General features: G+C 36.0%; 1 long non-coding RNA gene across 1 annotated transcript; it reads left to right on the forward strand.

Annotated features, from left to right (window-relative positions):
• The first annotated feature begins 2,533 nt into the window (after positions 1-2,533).
• LOC131203222 (uncharacterized) lies at positions 2,534-26,092 on the forward strand. Its single transcript, XR_009156321.1, has 4 exons — positions 2,534-2,727; positions 10,539-10,653; positions 17,831-18,094; positions 24,220-26,092. It is a non-coding gene; the product is annotated as an uncharacterized LOC131203222 (long non-coding RNA).

Consider the following 26,092-nt stretch of genomic DNA (forward strand, 5'->3'; position numbering starts at 1 on the left):
AGTTTTTAAAACTATAGAAATAGCACTGAATAAATACATTCTAAAATCAATAAAATCAATTCTTCACTATTTCAACTGCTATCATCATCGTCATATACATTTGCTTAATATCATTATTTCTGTTATAATAAAACAGGATTTATTTAAATGTTAATTTTAAAGAAATAATTTACATAAGTATAACTTGAAGCCAATCAAATAATTTTTCATCAGAGAAAATGACAGATTGTTTTTTTTAAAATAATAATTGTATTAAGCATTATAGTGGGGTAGGCAATTAGTTTTCCCAATGGGCCACATGAGAAACTAAGATTGCTATGGAGAACACGCCACCCATCCCGCCAACCCTAACCCTTACCCTAACTCTGACAACACGGATGCTGCCCTTTGCGGGTCTATGGCAACATGGCCAGCTTGCCACATTGGCTGTGGTGGGTTGACCATGGTGAATTTGCTGGGGCAAGTTGTCCCATTTCACCCCCTGCTGTCAGCTACACAGAAAAAACTAATGCATAAAAAATAAAAGAATAAAGAGAAAAAATAGACAGTTCAGAAAATATATATATAAAAAAATTAAAAGAAAAGTAAAAAATAAGGCAAAGAAAAGGAAAGTTTAAAAAGAAATGTCTTCTTCCCTTTGCCACAATTAATATAAATAGTTGTAACACCTTATCACCTTCTCTTAAAATAGAACAAATTTCTCTTCATCCTATATATATAAAATAGATCTTTCTAATCTTGTCATTCAGTCCTGGTCAGCAAAAGTTCATTAAGACTTCCCATAAATAAAAACATATTTATTTAAATCTTGATCAAATAAATCCATTTTATATTCTTTTACTTCCAGACATTTTGATCTATAAACTTTTCAAATTACTTTATTGAACTTAATTTTTCATTTTATATTATTTTAGTTCTAACAATTTTGATCTATAAACTTTTCAAATAACTTTGTAGATTTCTTTTTCCAAATAGCGTTTTTTTCTTTGTTCTTTTTCACAAAATTCTTAAAATTCTTAACAAACATCTTTTGTAAATCTAATATTGAAAAATTATTTCTTGGTTTGTTATTTGTATTTTCCTTTTAATTATGAGATATCAGTTGGGCCAGCCTTTTCAAGTAAACCAGACAGAGAATATCAGCTTGAGCTAATTGTACTTTATTGCAAAGTATTTACAATGTATTGCTACATTAACAGACTCTTGCAAGTCTAAAAGTACAAATCTCCTGCCATAATTTAACTGACTGATCTGATAGGGTGAGATCTTTCCCAAGTTTCTTTCTTTGAGTCTTAAGCAATTGTGGGATCCCTTCTCCCTTGTCTAATCATTTTCTAGGCAGTATCCCTTCCCTTCATATCTCAAGATCATTTTCACAAACCAGTAGGTAGGAAAAGTTGAGAAGGAGGAGGGGAATAAGAAGGTTAGATAGGGTGGAAGAAGGGAGGAGTGGAGAAGGATGAGAGGAAGTAGTAAAGTGAAGGAGATGAAGGATGGGAAAGTAGTAGAGGGTAGAGGGAGGTTGTGAAGAAAGGAAGTGGCAGTTGGGTAGGTCCGAATCAGCAATAAATAAAAATTAATGATTAATGATGGATAATAGTTTGTACATAAATATGATGTTGGAAAATGGAAATAATTTTTTTTTTATAAAAAAAGAGATCATTTTCACATACCATTACAGCCAATATCTTTTATATATCCAGTGTAACATATTTTTCCATGAGATTCTTGTAGCCTGTCATTTTAAAATCTACTTTCAAATCAGTCTCAATCTTGTCAGGTAAAATTCATCTATCTTTCATAATGTCTTTTAAACACAAAATCTATAGAGGCAGATACTATTAAAATAAACTTGTAGATCTATTGTTAAAATTTTTCCTTCAATATGTTAAATGTCAAATGTTAAGATGAAGTTTCATTCTGCATTAGTAAGTCAAACTTAAATGTACTTTTCCTTTAATTATAATTTATAGTTTTGCCTAGTTCCCTCCAGTGAATTTTTAAACTCTTGTCTTACTATGTTTTTTTTTAATTTGAAAGCAAAAGCATTTTCCCGTAAGAATTAAAGATTAATTAATTAATTAATCTTAATTAATTAAAAAATCTTATTTCAAATTTATCTGGATCCTTAGTCCATTTGTAACTTTCTAAACTTAAAGTTTTAGTCACCCTTTTGCTATTTATTCTAAAAATATTTTCAACCTTTAACTACAATTAATTTGTAGTTAATAGTATTTGCACTAAGGATTGAAGAAAATTCACCTGTTTCTATAACACTTGTCAATGCAACAGCTCCTAAAAGCTGAAAAACAGCTAACAAGTAATTTCCAAAAGTGATTAGATAAGTAATTTTACAAATTTAGTGACCTTTCAAAGCCACCAAGTGCATCTTGAGTAAGATGGTTATTCCCTCATCTCTCAGGGCTCTAACTTGTTGGAGACTGCTGTTTTGCAGTCTCCTTGTGAGGAGTAACTGCCTAGAGCATGTATGGGCAATGCAAGTTTCTTTTGTTGTCTACTCATCGGCTTTTCATCTTGCTGCAATCATCTACTCATTTTCCATGGAATCATCTTTAATTTTCTCTTTCTTCCCCAGAAAGTAGAGCTGGACTTTTCAACACCTTGCAGATTATTGCAAGGAATGTTTTCCAAGTAAACCTAAGAAAATAAATTGAGAAAAGAAGTATAAAATGAAGATGGGATGTTTATAATTAGCTTATAGAACAGGTAAGAAATTTTACTTATGCTGGAGATTTATTCTATTTTCATTATCATGGTATCTTGGTTAAGTATCTTCTCTTGCAAGTTTTGTAATGCAAAATGCTGAAGCCATCCTGTGTGATACACACACACACACACACACACACACACACACACACACACACACACACACACAGAGAGAGAGAGAGAGAGAGAGAGAGAGAGAGAGAGAGAGAGAGAGAGGTTAAAAAAGTTTTCCACTGGGAACTTTTGTATGGTGGTCAAAATCTGGATTAAGTCAGCTTTCAAACATGCAGACTGTTTACAGGCAAAAATTTAAGTGTTCTTTTTTAAAAAATGGAAGCTTATTTTTTTTTTGCTGCTGTTCTGTTTAAGTTTGGACAATGTCCCGTGAAATCAAAGTATGGTCAGCCAACAGTAAAGCTGTCTTGTATAATCTATGGCTTTAAAATACCAATAGTTATTATTCAAACATCTAAGCAATAGTTTTAATAGGTCTAGATTATTAAAAAAATGTTCTGAATTGGATTATTTATTCCAAAGTGTCCATATTCCTGATGTGCTTCTAAGTAGATAGAGATTACCTGTATGCAATTCTCTGGGCAAGCACCTATAGGTAAGGCTAAATTGTTTTGCTCACAATGGAATTAAGACCTCAATTATAACTGTTCCTTTCAGTTGTCTCCTTGTTTGCTTCAATTGACAGTAGATTAAAGACTAGATTGCCTTTATCAAAGTTAAATAAAAAATTCTTCTTTCATGCATGATTAAAGGCACATTTTGCACCAAGACCATGTCTTTGTAATAATAAGGACTAAGTCACTGAAACATGTTCATCTGTTTGTAATTTCCATGTGAAAGCATGTTGAGACTTAACTGGATGCCAGGCAGATCCAACAGCCTTTGATAGAAATTACAATGTGCCTCTTGCAGCAGCTAAATTTCTGTCAGTGGTTATCAAACTAAGAACATAATTAGTAAACTAAAATGAAATGGCTGAAATAATCTGGCTGTATTTCTTTTCGTGATTATGGACGTTATGTGACTTAAAGATGTGTACTTCTAAGTGTAACTGTTATTATTTATATTCATTTCATTCTGTGGATTGGGCCTCTTATAATGCATATTACTATCCTGTTTCTCCCAAAATAAGACATCCCCTGATAATAAGACCAATTGGGCTTTTGAGCGCATGGCAATAAGGCCAAGCACTTATTTCAGGGTTCAAAAAAATATAAGACAGGGTCTTATTTTTGGGAAAACACAGTAATTTAATTATGAATTATATTAGAACATACTTGATTTTATCATTTCTGAATTTTCATACAAACAGGTGATGAAACATTAGCTTGTCTTTTACAGAATAAATGCTATACTTCTCTGTGGCTGTGAGTTCAGTTCTCCACTACTACTTTATTCACTTACATACATTGCTTGCAGTAGCATTTAATCTTGGCTAAATTGGAATAAGAGGGATGTTCCCAAGGCTGGGAAGTTTACTAATATGATGACATTGGCATTTTTTAGATTAGACTCTTTAGCCACAGTGGTGCAGCATTGGTTAGAGTGCAGTATTGCAGGCTACTTCTGCTGACTGCCAGCTGCCTTCAGTTTGGCAGTTCAAATCTCACCAGGCTCAAGGTTGATTCAGCTTTCCATCCTTCCGAGGTGGGTAAAATGAGGACCCAGATTGTTGGGGGCAATATGCTGACTCTGTCAACCGCTTAGAGAGGGCTGTAAACAGAGGTGCATTTCAGCAGGTTTTGACCAGTTCTGAGAACCGGTAGCGGAAATTTTGAGTAGTTCAGAGAACCAATAGTAAAAATTCTGACTGGCCCCACCCCCATCTATTCTCTGCCTCCAAAGTCCCAGCTGATTGGGAGGAAATGGGGATTTGCAGTAACCTTCCCCTGGAGTGGGGTGGGAATGAAGATTTTACAGTATCCTTGCCCTGCCATGCCCACCAAGCCACACCCACCAAGCCATGCCACACCCACCAAGCCACACCCACAGAACCAGTAGTAAATTTTTTTGAAACCCACCACTGGCTGTAAAGCACTGTAAAGCAGTATATAAGTCTAAGTGCTATTGCTATTGCTAACTAAATAGGACACCACTTTTGATTGAAATTACAAATTAATGAGCTAAGCAGAATTTGGGTGTTGATGCAAAATTTGGGTAAACAAAGTGATGCAAGAGAAATTACAGAATGAAGATTATAATTTGGTTTGAATAAAATAATAGTGAAAATAACTGGTAATTTATTGGAGACTTGCTGAGTCAAGAAAGTCATTTTTATATATCTGGCTTTAAATTTAAATCAATTTTGATTTAAATTATCTCCAGAATACCATTTTATCATTTGACTCAATAATATCTGACATTAAATTTATCTTAGATTTATCTTAGATTTATCTTAAATTTAAATGACCAAAAACTTTCCCTTTATCTTTATTATCCATGTAAATTTCAGGATTCTATGGCAACTAATACCCTACTCTTAATCATTATTCCCTTATTAAATACCCTTATTAAAGGTTGGATGCCTGACTAGCAACATACTCATGTGCAAAATGCTTCGTAAGAAAAATGAGACAAGAATAGATAGCAAACAATTACATATCTATAATAAACTGATATCTTTTATTGGTTTTTTAAAAAAAAGTGCCTCTGAAAAGGATGACACTCAATGTATTCATTTTGAAAGTAGGCTTAGCATTTTTTATACACTGCAATATCCAACATAATATATAATTGTTAAAGAACTTTGTCAAATCAATAGCAAATAATTTTTATTCATTTTATAGTATTTGTGCTTCCTGGGCCAATGATATTTTTTTCCCTTCGATATATAATTTTTTTGTTTTGTTCAGATTTAAAAATTGCTTCTGAATCTCTTTCCTTACATTTTGTAAGTGGAAATTATGAGTTACGTCCCTTTGTTTTTAATTGGTGTTCCTTGAAGTGATAAATAATAGAAATATTACAGGACCAACAAGCAATATTTAAAAGACTAGTTCAGACCTGAGAAGAAAGATGAAATTAAAGATGTCATTTCTTTAAAAATTAAATCTAACAAAATTATAAAATCAGAATCTTAAAAAATAATCCTGTAAAATAATCCTGTAAAAAGCTTTTGTAAAATTAAAAATAATAAAGGACACATGGTTTAGGAACAGCTTCTTTTTAAATCTGTAAAGAAGGAATTTAGAACAAAGTATATTCTTATTTGCATTTTATATATGTGTGTGTGTGTGTGTGTGTGTGTGTGCCTGCACAAGTGTGTGCACGTGTCTGCGTGTATTTGTGTGTGTGTATATACACACACACATACTAAATCTGGCCATGACAAAAAACATGGATTTGCTGAAGTTGAGTACATGAATAAAAATATGTATACATTCTGAGATACAGAAGTGAAGCTGAGAAATATTGAAAGCATAAAACTGACAATTTAAATAAAGGATCAACATCAAAATACAGGTCAAGAGAAAGAGATCAAGTACCAAGTATCAAGACCTCTGTTTCTCCCAAAAATATCTCACACAGCTGACTTGATTACCTTGATTTGCTTTGGGAATAAAATCAGTTTAGGGAAGTTGCATCCTTCTCTGGACCATAAAATTTGGTGGAGAATAAAGATGAGAAAATAAACTAGGTTGTTTTAAAGACAGCCTTTTTGAATTTTAAGATAAATGCATCTTAATTGTTGCTTCAGCAGTTAAGGTAGAATGCTTTCATATGTATTAGGAGTCATTGTAGGACAGTCATTAGAATGCAATATTGCAGTCCAACTCTGCCCATTGCCGGAAGTTCGATCTTGATTGGCTCAAGGTTGACTCAGCCTTCCATCTTTCAAAGGTCAGTAAAATGAGGATCCAGATTAATGGGGGCAATATGCTGACTTTGTAAGCAGTAGTAAAAAAAAATTGGATTTCACCAGTGCCCTGTTCCCCTTGAGCATTTGATTCCAGAATAAGGGACCACTTGATAATGTGATCCTAATGCATCCCCTGATCATTCTATGTTCCCGTTCTGCTATTCCCTGTTTTCCTTTCATAAAGTCAGAAAGAAACAATTGTAGATGTTTTTGCTGTAGTTGAGGGGGTATTTCTAACAGGAAATCTAGACAACCAACTTAATGTGGTTTGTTGCAGCCTATAGTCCACTCAAGTATGCCTGCCTAAATTTTCTCTTTTTATCTTGCCAGTTTCTACTTTGCTTCAATGAGGCCAGCAAGCGTGCTTTCCTTAACAGTTTATTGCAGAACAAGGTGAGATGCAGTGACTGGTAGATTTGTCAGTAAGCAAAGAAAGTATCTGCCAACTGTTATCCCTAATGTGAGCCAAGGCTTGAGGAAGAGATATGTTCTAACAGATAGCTAGTTAGGTAGTTTTTGTTACCTGTCAGAACCTTAACAATTCACTTTAGAGAGGCTTTTTTCTCCCCTAGGAATCTTGGTGTGATATTCCTGGCACCGACTGACCAAGACATTTGTGAGCATTGAGAGTTGTATGGATCTGGATATTGCTAGAGAAAACAGTAGGCAAGACTGGTTTTCTCTACCAATTTCTACCAACTAGATAGGAGGCAAACAAGAACCCTGGAAGTGCTTAGAGAAGTCATGGTAGACTCTTTTTCTAGCAGTGTTTCACTCTTCTAATAATAATAATAATAGCACCAACACTGCAGTGATGGGTTGCTACCGGTTCTCCCTGGATCGGGCGAACTGCTAGCGGCAGTGGCAGCAGGAGGCTCCACCCACCTGCCTAGACATTTCTGTGCATGTAGTGAAGTTGGTGTTGATGTTCCTCTTCTATGTTGTGAAAATCCAGTAGGATAAACTAAAGACCCATGGAAGGAAATCAACAATGATCACAAAGGAGAGAGAATGGTGGGGAAGGCATTTTTTGAGCTAGATGGGAAAATACTATTTCCACCTAAAGTTAGGTGGCTTTAGCTATGGGAAGAGGAGAGAGAAAAAGCTGGTGCCACACGGAGACGCCCTTCAAATCGTCATCCTTAATATAGGATTTAGATATGATCTTTATAGATTTCTCTTTCCAAGTTAGAATCGTCTTTTCAACTTAGTAGGGCACCTGAAAAATGCTATAATTTCTGTGATTTGCATTTCATTGCTAATTTTAGCTTTCTCCAATGAGGACATTTTTTTGGTTTTTCTTTCCTGGATTTTGCAGGGAGGATTTTATCTTAGGGGCTACATTCAGTTAGCAATAGGTTGCCTACCACTGCACATCCATTATTTTGGTAAATATCTGAGTTCCCAAATTATGTATGAATAGTGAAGTTTTTCAAGATTTTGCTTTTGGCATTTCCAGTTTACATTACAGTGGAGGAATGCAATGTGGACAAGTCCAGTTACAGTTTAAGAAATGATGTTTTATTGATTGGGCAATACATTCCAATATATCCTTTTGTTGTTGTTGCTTTGGTTAACACAATGAAAAACACGTACAGCCCAATAGGCTATTTATCACATATACCAAATTTAAGAGTATAGTGTTAACATAAACAACAGCCTATCTATGTTACCAATGATAACAAAGGTACTTTGTCACAAATTGTGACCAAATTTTCAGTATATTTTTCTTTGCAAAGGATTCACTTCTTCTAAAAGATTGCCATTATAAAGGTCATCAATTCCATTTTCTTCTTCTTTGGGACTGTAATCCAACTTCTGCGAAAAGAAGAGAAACATAAATAGTTGTTCTTTACACACCCAGTGATTAGATCAGGTTCAATTAAGTTCATGTTAGAAATGTTTATGGTTTTTTCCCTGTGTTAATTTGGGCTGCTTAGAATAAATTTAACACTTTTTCTTTTTGTGTGTGTGAATCTTTCTGCAATTACATCTTTGAAAGAGATAGTGTAGCACCTGTCATTGGGGAATGGTTTTGAGTTTCTGTCAGCTGAATTTAAGAAATCTTCCGGAGGGGCTTGAGATGCTAAGTTTGTTTATATCTGTGGAAGCAGAGAATATTTTCCTCCTAACTCTCTTTTCTAAATTGTTGTATCTTGGAGGAAACTGAAGCAGAAGAAAAAAACATTTATTCTCAGAGCTTGAAGGGCTATGCATTATTTATACTTCAGAATCTTTCACTACTTTGGAGAAAAATAAAATCTGATTATAGATGTTCCTTTACTGCATGTTTACAAGAGACAATTTGAAACTGTCAGTTCAGATATTTGCTGTTCCGTAGATTTCGATCTGTGAAAATGGACAGTATGACAAACATGTGAAATATCAAAGAACAGCCACATATGACTAACTCAGGATAGTAGTCTTGTTAATAGGTTCTGCAAGAATGGCTAAAAAGGCCATTAATGAACTTTTCAAAACAACATTTCATGACAATTCATGCAGCATGTCACAAATTGGAAAGGGGTTTAAGGTGAGTTGTTGTTGTTGTTCCGATATATTTTAAAATTATGACCTATTCATTTTTCACATTTTACTGTTATCTTAGTTGATGGTAGTCCATCTTTGGGTATATTACATTTCTTCATAGAGCAATATGAGGAGAAGAATCTGAAAGATCCAATGATTTCATCAAACTAATGAAAGCAGCATCACAGAAGCTTGACAGAAACTCTGCCCCATCTGATATCACAGCACACAGACAAAAGGAAGAGAACTTGAATTACAATGATGTAATGTTGCCTTCATTATTTGCCCTTTCCTGAGGAAACAGCTCAAGCTCTTGGTGTTAATCCCTGATTATCTGGATTTGGCTGCTAGAGAAGATGTGTTCTGGTCTTTTTTTCCTTCTTACCTTTTTGTTGTATCTTTTGAATGTTGTATAACTTTATTTATTATTATGTGTCTATTGATGGCTGATTTGTCTGAATGTCAAACTTCCAGGGATTTCCTTACCATGTTTCAATTTAGCTTGGTTTAGGGTTGGGGTCTCCAACTTCAGCAATTTTATGACTTTTGCACTTCAACTTCCAGAATTCCTAAGCCAGCCATGCTGGTTGAGGAATTCTGGGAGTTGAAGTCTACAAGTCATAAAGTTTCCAAGGATGAAGACCTCTGGTCTAGGGCTTAAAGCTTTCCAGTTTAATCACCAGACAAACAATCAAGCAGAAAACAATATCCTAATCAAGGAACTACCAAGAAGAAAACCATATTGCCACCAAAATTGATAGGGCAAATTATTGCACGTAAAAAGGGAACAAACCCACACTTACATAGATGATGTTACCTAGTTGAGTAATGTAAGTAAATAACCGAGCTCAGATAGTAGCAAGGACTGCACAGTTTAACCTTCAGCTACATATATTCTCTTCTATTGGAGATTATACTTCAACACTTTGAACAGATTTAGAATCGAATTTGTTCACATTCTAGTATACATTTTCAGTGATATTTTTGAGAAAAGACTTTCTTTTAAAACTCTTAAAATTACACTTTCAAGGTTGTCTTACTCTTGCTTGGCTCATATCTTACAAGAAGTGCAAGGTCTGGACATAGCAAAATCTAAATCAAATAAGAGTATCCAAATTGACTACAAAATGGTTTATGTTAGCATTTTCTCAACTGTTTTTCTTTTTGCTGACAAGGCTTAGCACTATTGAAAAGAAATCTAACAAAAATCTGATTATAGAATGTCTTCCTTGATACAGCAGTTTAACCTGAGGTAGACAAACTATGAATTGATCATTTTAGGTACATTTTCTCTACCTCTGAATTTTATATATTGATGAAAAAAACCATAAAGTAAACCTTACACCAGTGATTTTAAAGTGTATGGGCAATGTTTTCTCCCCAACTCTTTTGTTCTCCCTCTGGATAGGTGACTCAAGTGAAGAACATGGATTGAAAATACTGGAAAATCAGGATTCTCATTCCTGCAGAAAACCTTCATTTGCTGCTATCTACAATCTACACCTGGCTTCTACATGTTGATGGTATCAACCTGTTTTCCCTTTCTTATATATTGCTTAAGAATGTAGCCATAAAATACTTTATTTTCTGAATATGTTCTATGCCCCTTTCCAATGTTTTTGTCATATGGGTATTCTAGGAGGTGGAGACAAAGGAAAGCCAAACATGCTTCTTATTTAGATTTGTTTAGGACTTAATAAAATTGTCATACTTTCTAGAAGGTATATACATACCTTCTAGAAATGTCATACTATCACTAAAAGGTCTCCTACAATTGGCCATCCCACATGGTTGATCATCCCTTTTCAAAATTATGGAGGTTTTCTCCTCATACAAAAAGGGAATCAACAGTATTTGTGTAATTTAACCTTCTTTCCACTTTACAGTATGTTTAGCACTAAAAACTCACTGATCTTATGCAAATTATTTTCCTAATATAGTGTTCTCATGTTTCATGTGTCTGTGGAAACTCTAGTACCAGTTAAACTCCTTTTTCCATCAGAATAAAAGAAAAAAAAAGATTTTGATTAAAATTAAGAAAACGAGAAGATATTGTGTCATGCAAATTGCAACATGCTTTTATTTCCAATGTTTATGAACCTTATAGGAGTCTCCTAAGGATTTTTTTGCTACAGGTAGTCCTTGACTTACAACAGTTCATTTAGTCATCATTTATAGTTACAGTGGCACTGAAAAAAAGTGACTTATGACAATTTTTCACACTTACGATTGTTGCAGCATCCCCATGGTCCTATGATCAGAATTCAGACACTTGGCAAATTGACTCGTGACTGTTACAGTGTCCCAGGGTCATGTGATCACCTTTTATGACCTTCTGACAAGCAAAGTGAATGGGGAAACCAGATTCACTTAACAACCATGTTATTAACTTAACAATTGCTATGTGTCAGAGTTCCAAGAATTGCACCCATAGAAAGCAGAACTTTGAGGCAGGCAAATTTTTCAAAGAACAATTTATTGGCTACATCATATTGGTATAACTGGTGAAAGTCGACTCTGAAAGTTCCCACAGCTTTCACCTAATTAAAAAGTAAAAGTTTCCCCTTTCCTCCAAGTCATTGGTCATGCTCTCCAATCAAGGTGCTGGCCAGTTGCTTGGTTACTTCACTCCTCCCCTGGCCAGTCACCTGTCAGAATGTCCTTGGTTCCCACAGGAAAACTTTCTTGTTTTGACTACAAATCCCCATCTAGTTATTTCCCCCATCCTTGCTCCTTCTTCTGCTTTGTGGCAACCCTGAAGCCTCCAAGATAGCCTCAGCCATATTCACTTCAGGGTTGACACAATGATTTACTTAACAAGTGTGGCAAGAAAGGTCATCAAAATGGGGTAAAACTCATTTAACAAATGTCTCAGCAACATAAATTTTGGGCTCAGTTATGGTCATAAGTTGAAGACTACCTATATTGGTACTAATAGTAAGTTGATGCAGCCTGATAGTTCCTTTTGTAGGATATTCATCCTCTCCCCAATAATGAAGGGTTACTTTTACACCATTAAAATAAGGCATCAGAACGTCTTCAGTTATTTTTCTTATTTCTAATCACTCCAATATTCCCAGTGTGGAAATACATTATCTCAAATAGAAGCTAGAATAGTGCTTAAATAATTTTTATCATACTCTAGAATTTATGTTAGCCGCAATTTTAAATCATATTAACAAAAATGCTTGTCATTTTTTTTTTATTTGGGGCTTGGAATGTTGACAAAGAGAACCAATTTATTATGAAGAAAATGTAACTTAGGTTATTGTTTTATTGAAATACTAAATGTAGCTTCCTGGTATAAAATAGTTACCTTCTTCCTGCTAACTTTGTCAGCTATCTCAGAGACAACTTTCTTTTAGTATATGCTAAAAGTGTGAGAGACTCAATGTTCTATTTTCTTTAGTTGACCTTCACATACTGAAAACAATACCAGTATAGCTTTCTGCATGGTCCAAAGTTGAGTTAGAGGCTTGGCTTGTAGGGAGAGCTGCAATATGTTCAAATCTACACAAATGCATCCCTTATAAATCTCCCTGGTAGCAATTAGAGAAAACATGTTTGGGATCTTCACTCTATGCAGTTTGTCCTTTCCACAAATTTAAACAAATTCATGAGAACTAAGACGACAAAAGAAAAAAGAATCTACAAATTTAAAGATTACCTATCAGAGAAATCACGTAAACATGTACAATCTAACTATGTTTGTGGAAAATTGTCTTATTAACTGCTTCGTGAAAAGGGAGAGTAGTGGAAATTTGAATCCCTTCTTTAACTTGTAACTGCTGGTGCTATGTGTTACAATGGCAATTAGACCAGAGATTGAATTGCTCAACCAAATACCGATGCCAGCTGGTATAGCTAGGTTTTAAGATTTTTCCTGAAGCTTAGAAGAGAGTGGGCAAATCTCATCTCTGATGGCAAATTGTTCCAAAGTGTGGCAACAGAGGCAAAAAAGGCTCTTCTCCAGACTTCAGCCAAAATTCCTTGGCTTGTTGGATCCTCAGTAGGTCTCTTCTGCTAGAACAAGTGGGGTGGACTGATCCCATTAGTTGAAGACTAATATTCCTGTATGAATGCCATAGAAGGCTTTAAGATGATAACCAACATTTTGAATTGGATCCAGAAGCAGATTATCAACCAGTGATGCTCTCCCATAACCCTGAAGTTACAATGTGGACAGTTTTGGAGGCCCCTAGGATAATCCTAATGTCACATCAGGGCTACCCTAGGGCAGGGTATCAAACTCGTGATGGCACTTCATCACATGATGTATCACAACTTTTTTCTCCTTCGCTAAACTGGAGGTGGGAATGACCAGCGCCTGATGCATCTGATCCGCAGGCTGCAAGTTTGACATCCCTGTCCTAGGGGCATCCATAACTGTCCATGTTGCTAGGTAAAGGTAAGGTAAAGGTTCTCCTCGCACATACGTGCTAGTTGTTGCCGACTCTAGAGGGCAGTGCTCATCTCCGTTTCAAAGCCGAAGAGCCAGCGCTGTCCGAAGACGTCTCCGTGGTCATGTGGCCGGCATGACTCAATGCCAAAGGCGCACAGAACGCTGTTACTTTCCCACCAAAGGTGGTCCCTATTTTTTCTATTTGCATTTTTACGTGCTTTCAAAACTGCTAGGTTGGCAAAAGCTGGGACAAGTAACGGGAGCTCACCCCATTACACAGCAGCACTAGGGAGTCGAACCGCTGAGTTGCCGACCTTTCAATCAACAAGCTCAACGTCCTAGCCCCTGAGCCACCGTGTCCCTATCCATGTTGCTACATTATTTTAGCTTCTGAATACTCTTCAAGGATAGCCCATGTAGAGCACTGGTGAAATGTAAAATTTGTTGCATGTTCTGTGGGTGTGGCTTGGTGGGCATGACAATTTTAGCTTCTGAAGGTTCTGACGATCGTGTAGCATAGCTGTAATCATTGGAACCTCCAGTAGTAAAAAATGCTTTAAAAAAGTAAAAAAAAAGAAGTTCTGACAATCACGCAGCACAGCTGTGATCGTCGGAACCCTTTTTAAAGCATTTTTTCACTACCTATTCACCGGAGCTGGTAGTAAAAAAATGCTTTAAAAAAGTAAAAAAAGGTTCCGACGATTGCGCGGCACAGCTGATTGACAATCTAATTTTCCAGCAGAAGGTCTTCAGAAGCAGTCACACTGATACCAAAGCTCACTCCCAAGGATTTCTATGCACTGATCCAATTGTTTGAGAAATCAGACAAGCTAGTAGCCAGCACTACATTTTGTGGTAATTAGACTTTGTAGGAGTTTATTTATTTATTTTTGCTTCAATTGACAAACAATAATGTGATCCCTACTTATTGAACAAATTGAGCAATTAGCTGATGAGGAAAGGATATTTTAGGTAAAGCTATTTAAAAAATGCCTCTAAGGTGGTGAAAAACAAAGTGAAAAAGCAATTTGAAGCATGGAGTTGTTTGAGAAAGGGAATAGAATATAAAGAATGAGAGGGCAAAAAAAGTTGGAAGAAGAAATCGTCATACAATTTGAGATGAGTCAAGATAGAGAAGAAGCAGGTGCTTATTTTTGTATTGTGATCTTCTGCAGGTGGAATAGCACCTTAAATTAAATAAATAGCATTTAATTCTTCTAAAACTGTCACTAGCACCTGGTGAAATTGATTTTAATATTATAATATTTCTAAAATGAGAACATTCCAAACTTCCCTTCTGTCTTTAGTCCATAACCCTCCATAAAATATAGAACGTTCAACTTGCCTCAAAGCAACATCTCATGACCCCTAGTGTGAATCAAGGCGAAAAAAATTGCTTAACACTTTTAAAACAGATGTTTTAAATTCAAAAGTGTCTTTGAAGTTTATGAAAACAGGCCCAATAGGCAGAAAAACAGCTGGTAGTGAGTGCAATCAGTGACTAATGATCAATGCCAAAAGTTTCACAATATGAATAAAGCCAAGGATAGTTCTATGTGGTAAGTTAAAAAAAGCTTTAACGAGAGAGAAAGCATCTGTGTGAGTGATTAGAGGGTTGAGGTACATAAAATTGCCAGAGCAGTAAGGTTTTGCAGGCAGTATACGCAAAAACTTAATGGAAAATGTTGTACTGTTGACTCTTAATCCAAAATTTACACTAATAGTACAATTCTAACTCAAAAGTGTCTTGGCTGGTGGGAGATAGAATAAGAAAGAACTCTCTTTTGGCAGAAATTCCTGTTCTTGCAGATAAATGCTTGCATAGAGCTATGCCAGCAGAACTGCCCTGCTAATCAAGCTATGCCAGCAAAAGAGCTAAAAGAGTGGATAGAAAAAAGTGAGGCCAGGGGGAAATTAGTTACACTACATCCAAATCCCTCCAAACCAGAAGTAAGCTAAACAGAAACTGGTCATAAATAATTAAGTTGACTGGACTCTAGCCATTTTGGTTATTCATCTTTGAACTGCTTGGCTTTAGTTTAGGAACTCTACGTATTTTAGGAGTAAAACTTTCTGAATATAGGTGGACTTTTGTGGGATAAACTTGTATGCCTCAAGGTATCAATTTTTGGAAACCAACATTGATGGCCAAGAATGTTATTGCAGCCCAGATATTGTGTTAGGGAAATAACCAGATGCATCATATTTGAACTGGAAAAAATAGAAAATGTGTTTTGTGTTTCCTTTTACACACTGTATAGTATCTACCTTTTCCAATAGTAACTACAGAAATAAAGAGAAATAAGCCTTCACTTCATACCTGATGTGACAGGGAAGGAAGGAAGGAAGAAAGGGAGGGAGGGAGGGAGGGAGGGAGGGAAGGAAAGAAGGAAGGAAAGATGGAGGGAAGGAATTAAGGATTAGACTCTGGAAGTTTTCTCTTGAGACCAGTCTACTCTCTTGTGTAGACTGTTTATTGGTATAATAATGTTTGCCTGTAGAACATTTAGTTTCATAATGATACTGGCAGTGTTAAGATTCTCCATAAGGCATTACAGCAAGTACCCCATGGCCTTCCAGAAATGTTGAATTACAGCTCCCAGGTCTCAGCTCGAGGTATAAGGTCAGTAATATCCAAAGAACATCAGATTACTCAGTTTGAGTATGCACCTTCACTTAGTCATGTTCCTCCCATTTGTATGCAGTACAGATACAGACCTACAGCTGCCAGGCATGGAAGAGTAATACTACAGGGGCCTATGACCAAGGAGGAAGGGAGACTCAAACTGGATGTGATGTTAATTGCATGAACATAGTTTTTTTAAAGCACATAAATTTCACCCAGGGGTCCTGATGGAAGTGTCCCCCATACAAATAGCATTTTGCAAATGTACATTCAAAGCCTTTAAGGACACTTCCATAATAAAAGGTAATTGCTACTAGAAAATCAAATTAGAAACCTTCCCAATTATTTATGAGCCATTCTACATATAGGCAATCTCCTCCAGACATTTGTGTTTAATACCTAGAATTAAATAGAGCAGGACCATTGCCGTACCTATCATTGGTGACAGAATTGCCAGCTACAAGGAATATGTTCCTATTCAGTTTATTTCACAGAGATCTTTTAATGTATGCAGAAGCAGTGTTATGTTAATTCCCAACATGGAAATTTCCCTGCATTTTTCTAATCAATTGTTAGTCAATTTGATGGAAAGAAATTTGCTTTAGATTTTTTTTTTTGCAGAAATATTCCAAGGAAATTGTTAAAAGTTTGTACAAATAGTTATACAGTGTTCAAGACTTGTGTGTAAATAGTTTGTTTTTCATTGATCTCCCAAGTGGTCTTCAGCCTTCCTGTCTTTTCATAGTTCAATTAAATATGAAGGAAAGGATTATGAAAGAATTTATCCCACTGGGCATTTTCAATATTAATGCTATTGTTATTACAAAAAATTGTTGGAAAATAGTATCTGGAGAAATTTTATAAATATCTCTTAGTTGATAAGTATGGAAAACGACCACAACAATTTCTGGGACAAAAGCCATTCAGAATTGGAAAATTCTGTCTACAAAATAAATTTAGAAGTTTAAGTACTGTCAAGTTTAGAGGCCTTCAAAGTATAAAGGAAAGTAAGCAGTGGTGAAATCCAGCAGGTTGTCACAGGTTCTCGAGAACCGGTAACGGAAATTTTGAGAAGTTCAGAGAACCGGTAGCAGAAATTTTGAGTAGTTTGGAGAACTGGCAAATACAATCACTGGCTGGCACCAGAGTGGGATGGGAATGGAGATTTTGCAGTATCCTTCCCCTGCCACACCTACCAAGCCACACCCACCAAGCCACACCATGCCCACCAAGCCACACCCACAGAACCAGTAGTAAAAAAATTTGGATTTCACCACTGAAGGTAAGGTGTCAAGTGTTTTGCTGTTTTGTACTTAGGACCCTTTTTCTGTTGCATTAAAATCACCCACTATGATAGTCTAATCACACTTGGCCAAATAAAATATTTCAATCAATAGTGTCTAGTGGGAAATTGTTCTCTGGAGCATATTTATATTTTGTATGAATGTAAGTATGGCCCAAGTATAGTGGTCCTGATTTTTAGATTTAGCACATCTTGGAGGAATATATACATTTAACATTATTGTACAGACATTGTAAGATTTGTATCTTTGTGAAGAGACTGTTCATTATGTTTTTGGCTGCATTGGTCCATGTTGCAGGACTTACATTTGTTCTTTTCCCTTCTTTTACATTTGCCATTATCTCATGGATTCATCTCTCTTTTTCACAGCTTTTATGATTGCTGTTGTTAGTCGCGAAGTCGTGTCTGAAGCATTGTGACCCCATAGACAACATTTCTCCAGGCTTTCCTGTCCTCTACCATCCCCCGGAGTCCATTTAAGCTCATGCTGACTGCTTTATGATTAAAGGGGTGAAGTTATAGATGGCGACTGTACCTGTTTATTAATCAATTCTTCAACCAAGACAATTTAACCATGATACAATTTTGTGCCATAGGGCGTAAATCAAGTATTTATAAGTTCTATTTATTCAGGTAATTTTTTTTGTCTATTATTGAGTTGTGTAAATTAGGTTTATCTAAAGGGATTACAAAGATATTTTAAAAACATTTACTTCAAGCCTTCTTGCCTGAGGAAATATTCAAATTGATAAATCATCTGTGCCAAGCAACACAGTCAAATGTTACCAGTGCTCTTGCTGTCACACAATTGTAATACTCCATCTTTAAAATATCATCTGAAACAAGTTTAAGTGGGATGAAAGTTGAAAGATTGCACAAAATGCAGTCTTAGTTCTATCTGTAAGAGGAAGCCCCTAGGTTTCGGGAAGTTGACAAATAGAAGCATAACATTCATTAGTTGCAAATATCACCTTCGATATGGAAACATTCTCCTCTGTAGAAAAAAATTGTTGAGTTATTTGCAGGATGATTTTGTTCAGTAATAAAGTTTTCAACAGTTATTGGATATTGCTGGATTAAACATGCATTGGTTTCTCCAACCTTATTAGATACCTGATTTGCTTCATTTGGAACTTTGCTTCCAACTTCTTTCTAGGTGGCTTTAGGTTGGTCTGTTATTTCTTTCATCAACTGTTTCCAAAAGTTTGAATAGATTATTATTCTTAAGTTTTATTTTTATTTTTTTAGTTATCAAATTTGTTTGCTACCCGTTATGACTCTTAATGGGTAGTCACTAGGTGACTCTTAATGAAACCTGTTTATGAACAGCAGTGCTTTTCTAGTTCTTACTTTTCCTTATTAGGTTTTCTACTTGTGCCTTATTTTTTCTTTACTTAGTTTTCATTTGAGACTTTATTTTGTTTTTTCTCTTATTTATAAAATGAGTCTGCATTAATTAATTAATGCATTAATTAATTAATTCCGCTTAGCTTTACCTGTTGGTTCCTGTTTGTTAGGAAGCTTGTGATCCACTTACAGGTCTGTTCAGGTACTTGTAGCTGGTTTAGCTTAGTTAGAAGAGTGTCTGGAATGATGGTATTGAATGCTGAACTAAAGTCTACAAAGAGGACCCTTACATAGGTCTTTGGAGATTCAAGATGTTGTAAGATGTAGTGCAGAGCCATATTAACAGCATCATCTGTTGATCTGTTTGCTCGGTATGCAAATTGCAAGGGGTCTAACAGTGGATCCGTGATGGTTTTCAAGTGGGACAGCACTAGCCTTTCAAAGGTTTTCATGACTACAGATGTTAGAGCAACTGGTCTGTAGTCATTCAGTTCCTTGATGGTGGGCTTCTTCGGCACTGGGATGATGGTAGAGCGTTTGAAGCAAGAAGGAACATAGCACATCTCTAGTGATTTATTGAAGATATGGGTGAAGATGGGGGCCAATTGGTCAGCACAGACTTTTAAGCAAGAAGGCGTTATCTTGTCTGGGCCTGGAGCTTTTCCTGGCTCATTTTATAAATGCATTAATTTATAAAATTAAAATTTAAAAATTAAAATTAATTAAAATGAGTCTGCATCTCATTCATATTTGGGACTGGTTGTGTATTAGTGAATCATTATCAAATACAGTATTTTCTGTGGTTCAGTCTAATTTAAGACTAATTTGATAAGAGTCATCAGTAGATCATTTGAAATAAGAGACACATTCTTTCAATAGTAATACATCAGATAACACTTCAAGGCAAATATTTTAAAAGCTTCATGTTGTTTTTCAAGCGCTTCTATAGCATTTTAGAAACTGGAATCCCATGCTTCCCCTCAAATAATTTGTCTCATTTGTTAATAAGGATTTCCAAGCCATGTGGCTGGAAAGGGTTGAAGTTTCCTTGATTAGGGGCTTGTTGATACATACTGAATTCTTTTGTACACAGTTGTACTGTGAATATGCTTTTGTCTACATATTTTTACATGGCTCTTTGGAATAAAATATTTGGAATATCAGAGGTTTCTTATCTACGATGTTAGTAATATATCCCCAAGAGTGATAAAGCCCAAAAAGTAATTCACATGTCATGTCATTTTCCTTTCCATTTTCTTTTGTGTCTTGCCTTAGTCACCAGAGTTTATTAGGATTATACCTTGGAAAAAAGTAATCAATTCTTGACTGCTTTTGAGATTTAATGTATATATCAACATCTTTAGTTATGGGTATAACCCAGGGGTGAAATGCTCCCAGTTCGGACCAGATTGCCTGATCCGGTAGCGATGGCAGGAGGTGGTTTGGAGAACCAGTAGCAAAAATCCCTGCCCCCTCCCCGCATGCCCAGCTGAGCCGCGCAATCATCAGAAGCTTTTTTTTAACTTTTAAAAACATTTTTTCTTCGGCTGAAAAAATGCTTTTAAAAGTAAAAAAAAAAAGCCTCTGATGATCGCACGGCTCAGCTGGGATCGTCTGAACCTTTTTAAAAGCATTTTTTTCAACCTCTTCGGCCGAAGAGGCTGTAAAAAATGCTTTTAAAAGGTTCTGGTGATCAGGCAACTCATCTGGGATCGTCAGAACCCTTTAAAAGCTTTTAAAAGGCTTCTCTGGCGATCCCAGATGAGTTGCCTGATCATCAGAGGTTTTTAAAAGTATTTTTTCAGCCGAAGAGGTTATAGAAAAAATGCTTTTAAAAGTAAAAAAAAATGGCCACGCCCACCCAGTCACATTACCCCCACCACCACCAAGCCATGCCCACAGAACCAGTAGTAACAAATTTTACATTTCACGCCTGGTATCACCCAGTGGTGAGTTTCTACCAGTTCGCCCAGTTCAGGCAAAGCAGTAGTGGTGGGACGGGAGGCTTCGCCCATCTGCCTGGACATCATCACGGACACTCGCATGCATAGAAGCACAGCACACACTCACAGTTCTGAACCGGTAGTGAAGGTAAGTGAAAACTACTACTGGTATAACCCCCTTTTTCATAGCCATCTCTGGTGAGGACTATCGTTTTAGTATCTGAGCCTTTCCTTTATCAGTTCAGTTTGTAAACAGCTTTCAGTAAGTTCTTGTAGAAGTTCTACAAAGAGGGAAATACCGTATTACTTTAAAAGCATAGTTGGAAATTGAAAATTGTTTCTTCGTACTATTCCCACAACACTGCCTAGTGTATATAGCAAATTATGCAATGTTTCAATTTTTTTATGTCGAGTTGTAATCTTCAACTGGAGCATTAAACCCTACACATTTTAGTAGAACCTTCAGACACACCAATACGGTACTATAACTAGGTTGATTTCTAGAGATTTAAAATAATTTACAAGGTTTTTTTTATTTCTTTTACTCTTCCCTCTCTCAGAGCAGTCCAAGATAAAGTATCATAAGTAATTGCTTTAGAATTTATGCTCCAAAAAAACGGGTAAATAGAATAAAATTTAAGACTTGAAAGCTCACATAAACCCTTGCTAGCTCATCCTCTGCATCCTGTGGGAGTCCATTTCAAAATAAGACCAGCTATGTAGATCTGAAGATTCCTAACAAGCAGGGAATTGGTTACAATAAGTACAGACACCTTATGGTTGATATAATTGACCCAAATAGAGCTCTGTAAAAATAAATATCTTATCCCCAATCAAAACAGGAGTTGGGATTCATGTAAAACTTCATATTTGGGGGAACAACATAATGTAACCTCTGTATCTCTATTTCTCTAAGAACTTAAGGAAAGAATTCTGTTAGATTTTATAACTTTAATTAATTCTTAATTTTCTGTCTCAGCATATTATTGTCATTAAGCATGTGTGTGTATTCTTTCACGCACACATACACATACATATATATGTGTATGTGTGTGTGTTTGTATTCTGTTGGTCAGTTTGTGTGCTGCCTCATTGTTGCAGAGTCTCATATAATGCAGACTTTCCTCAAGGATCAATAAACTCCAATAGTCAATCTTGCTACAAATCTAAGAGGCATAGGACCCTTCATAGCAAAGCAATAAGGAGGATGGAGAAAATAATGATAATGTGATGTGATTGTACAGTATATGAGATCAGCATGTTCTATAAAGCAACTTTAGAGCAGCCGCATACCTAATACAATAAAATGTTGTCCTCTTTTGAAAATACAATAGAAAACACAATAAAATAATCAGTTTTGATTGATTTTAGGTGTACTTATTACTTGCTCTGCAGGTATTCTGTCACTTGTAATATGAACTGGACTTCTACTGAGAAATATCCTGGAGAGAACAAATTGCTCAGCCTCAGAAAGATGTTAAACCTTTTGTTACCCATTCTATGCAGGCTTGCTGACTTCTCCATATTTGATCTGGTTTTTTTTTTGGGCTGACTCTCAATGGATTTTTTTTTTAAAAAAATTGTAAAGTACCCTCTCATATTGGAAAGGTTATTTCATAGTACAGAACATTAGAAATAACCTTTTCATATCCTAGAATTAAATGCCAGTGTTAGATATTATACACAGTCTCTGGAAAATAGTTTTGCTGATCATTTGGAACAGTCTTCCTCAATCTGGTGCCTTTCAGAAGTACTAGACTTTAGCTTCCAAAACATTCAGCCGCTGTTGCCAAAGACCATGCTGGCTGGGATTCTTGGAGTTAGCTGCCTACAAGTTGTGGGACCAAAATGCCTTTTCTCCACAGTCAGAGCCTATTTAGTGATTCTTTCCCTTTATCTAATGTTTTAAGGAAAAGGACTGCAGGGTTTTTGTGAAAGACAGTATCTATTCCCCCCCTCCCCCGCTCCTTTGATATTGGACCTTTCTTGTGAGGGAAAATGATTCAATCTATTTTGCTGCCACTTGAAAATCCTCCCAGGGAGCACAGATCAATTTTTTCCAATATAATGAAATTTTACGTACTTTAGATTTTATTTTTTAGTTTCAATAATGTAACCATGCGTTTAATAGTTTAATATTAAAATCTGTGCTGAATATACTTGATTTGAATTGCAACAGATGCAAGCAGCACAAGTGGGGGATGGCACAGTCCCGGTCCTGACAAAGAAGCTCAGTTGGTATTTTTGGGTATCCCTGGATGCCATTGCCATTGCCTGATTCATCTTGGCTGCTGTGAGCCCTCTATTTCAGCTTTTCTCTTTCTGCTGTGCTGTTAATGCTATGGCTTATGGCATACTGGAGGAAGGATCATTCCTTTGTCAAACATCGTTCAGGCTTACTATCTTCTGTCGGTCTGCCTGCTTCTCTACCATTTTGTCTTGTCACTGGTTGTCCTAAAGGTATTAGCAAATGGTGTCTTTGTTTTGCTGTGTCCAGGAGATAAAATGTGTCTGTGTTTTTGCTTATTCCATCTGGATGGCAGTTCCTTCACTGTGACTGGACTTGTTGGTGTGCTTGTTCAGCCAAATTCTTTTCAAGCCAAAGAACTTGCTCTTTTCTTTCCCCAGAGGCCTCTCCACCTCTATATTAAATGACCAGGTTTTCATTTCTGGACAGAAGTGTCTAATAACACAAAGTTCAGAGGAAAGACACAGGTGTCCTTTTTCTCGGCATTTGTCCCTGTACAACGCTACACATTGATCCTGGGTTAGGATCACAAATCTGCCAAGATCTAAAGTGCACCGCAGTTAGAACTGACTGGTCAAGCCAACTTTTGTCTTATGTTTCTCAACAGTAGCTAACAAAACAGTATAACAAAATACAGTTGAATCTGAGTAAGAGAATGAATTCCATCTAAAAAGCTATATCCCGAGCCTTCCAAAAGTCTGAGAGTGCAAAATAATGCATCAACAACCACCACCATCAACAACACAGGCCACATCTACTTATATTGTTTTCAGTTGGCTTTAGATATCGGTGAGACAATCTGTTCTATCATTCTAAACAGAATATTTTAGCAAGAGCTCTCCAAGGTTCTGTTTATTTGAGGTTTCTGTTGTTGTTGATTTCTTTTGTTGTTGCCTTCTGAAGATTCTTTGACACACCTAATTTATTTATTTGCAGTATTCAGATGTCATTTAGCATTCTGTGACACCTTTGATTAACTCCAAAGAATTCTGTTCTCCGTAGACTAAAATAAGCAATCTGAATGCAAATTGTCCAATCAGAATTAAGTTTTGGAGGGCTACTAATGTGTGTTTAAGTCAATACCTCCAGTCTTAAAACAGATGTCCATCTTCATGAATGTTTCTCTTATAATTGTTTCTATTGTATGGTATGTTTCTCTTATAAAATGTTTCTTGATCAGGTTCGAATTTTGATGGAATTTTATTTATTTCCTTTTGTAGATTTATGCTCATCTCATCAGGTGGATGGTGGATATTATGGTAAAAACTGAGCCCTAAGGATCCCACATAGAATGAATCTTGGACTAGATTTCTTACATCTTATCAACACCAACCTATTAGTTCCTAGGAAATGGACAGGGTTCTTTTGGCTATATGGTGAATGGAAGTGACCATAGATGAAGGATAAGAACCTCTGCAGTACTGTGTTCCCCAATCCTAGCCTCTAAGCTAGTCCAGATTGGTGATATCAAAACCTACTGAAAGAGGAAGGGGAGCAAGGAGATATGCATAACCCCCATCCTCTTCCTGCCAGAGATCATCCATAAATGTGATCAATACTATCCTAGCTCCATATCTTAGTCTAAAACCTGCCCAGAAGTGATCGAGATAAGTCGCTTCCCCTGGGTATCTTTGAAACTTTAGCAAAGCCACCTTCTGAACCACCTTCCTCTAACAACTCTATAGAAATTGGAACAAATCTCAGTGATTATACCTGACAGATACCTAACATAATTCTCACAATGGCCCTCCAGGGATATATCCATCTCATCCTGCCAAAGAGGATCTGAGTCTACTTGAATAGGGTTGTTGATCAGCAGTTTAGAGGTAAAATAAGGGTAGAAAATGCACATATTCAATTGCATTTTAAAAACACATATATTCAATTGCATTTTAAATGGCCTATCCCCATTTATTTCTCCTTGAGAATTAATGGCTATATAAGGTGCAAGAGACAAAGATATATTCACACTTCCAGGTTGCTTGAATAGAGTATGGACCACCAAAGATTTTGGAGGTCAGGAATAGATGATATCTTCTACTCACCTCCAGCCATCTGCAAATGTGAACCCCATCAATGCTTTTTTTGCTTCAAGTTTAAAAGAGTGTTTTTCTGACTTGTATCAGTTCAGGTTTTATTGTCTAGTTTGTCTGCTGCCTACTTTGTTCTAGGCAAAACCCAGTGACAGCAGTATCTCATTTTCCAAGGTTTTTCTCAAGAAGGTCTGCTGCAACTTCCAGTACTGGTCTTTCTCGGTGGTGTAGTGATTTTACCACCTACTTGACATGCAGAGCGTGCCAATTTAAAACTCAGCAGAAATGTTTGAAAGTTGCTTTCTTTGAGCTACTTTGCTGTTTTTAAACAGGTTAACTGGTGCAGTTTCATGCTTTCATGATTTTTCAAGTCCCTTGTGGTAGGAAAATTTCACCTCCAGCTCCCAAACAGTACACTTAGTTCACCTTTGCTGTTTCAATATTCTAAGCATGTTCATACTTGAATCAGATACCACTTATAAATCTGAGGTCATATTGTAACTAGAGGTCATGCTAAGTTTGAGATAATGTCTAGTTGTTAGTGTGCTTCATTTTTAAACCACAATGATTCATGGTATTAAAGAAGATATGTGAGTATTAACCACGGCAAGACTAGCTTTTGCTCAAAAATGGAAGTGTAAAGAAATATCCTCAGAAGAAGATGTAATAAGCAAAATATACAACTGTGCAGAGATGGACAGACTTACTTTAGAACTCAAAGATAAAAGCGAATCAAGATACTATGAGGTCTGGAGTAAATTCTATGACTGGCTTAATAGGAGGAAGAATGCCAAAAACAAGAGATAATGAATGTCTGGAAACATATATATCAATGTATATTGTACTTGTGAGGGTATAATAGATTTATTAAATATGTATATAGTTGTAGGGGTAGTAGTAATATAGTACATACTTGATATATAAGGAATTAGGAGATATGTAAATTTGTATATAGACTGAGGAATATATGATATAGTAACTTGAACTTGATGTAAATGTTAGAAACCAGAGACGTAGAGCAATGTCTATTGTTTTTTGTTTGTTTTTAAAATCAATAATA

Source organism: Ahaetulla prasina, chromosome 8, assembly GCF_028640845.1.
Source record: "Ahaetulla prasina isolate Xishuangbanna chromosome 8, ASM2864084v1, whole genome shotgun sequence".
Classification (NCBI taxonomy): domain Eukaryota; kingdom Metazoa; phylum Chordata; class Lepidosauria; order Squamata; family Colubridae; genus Ahaetulla; species Ahaetulla prasina.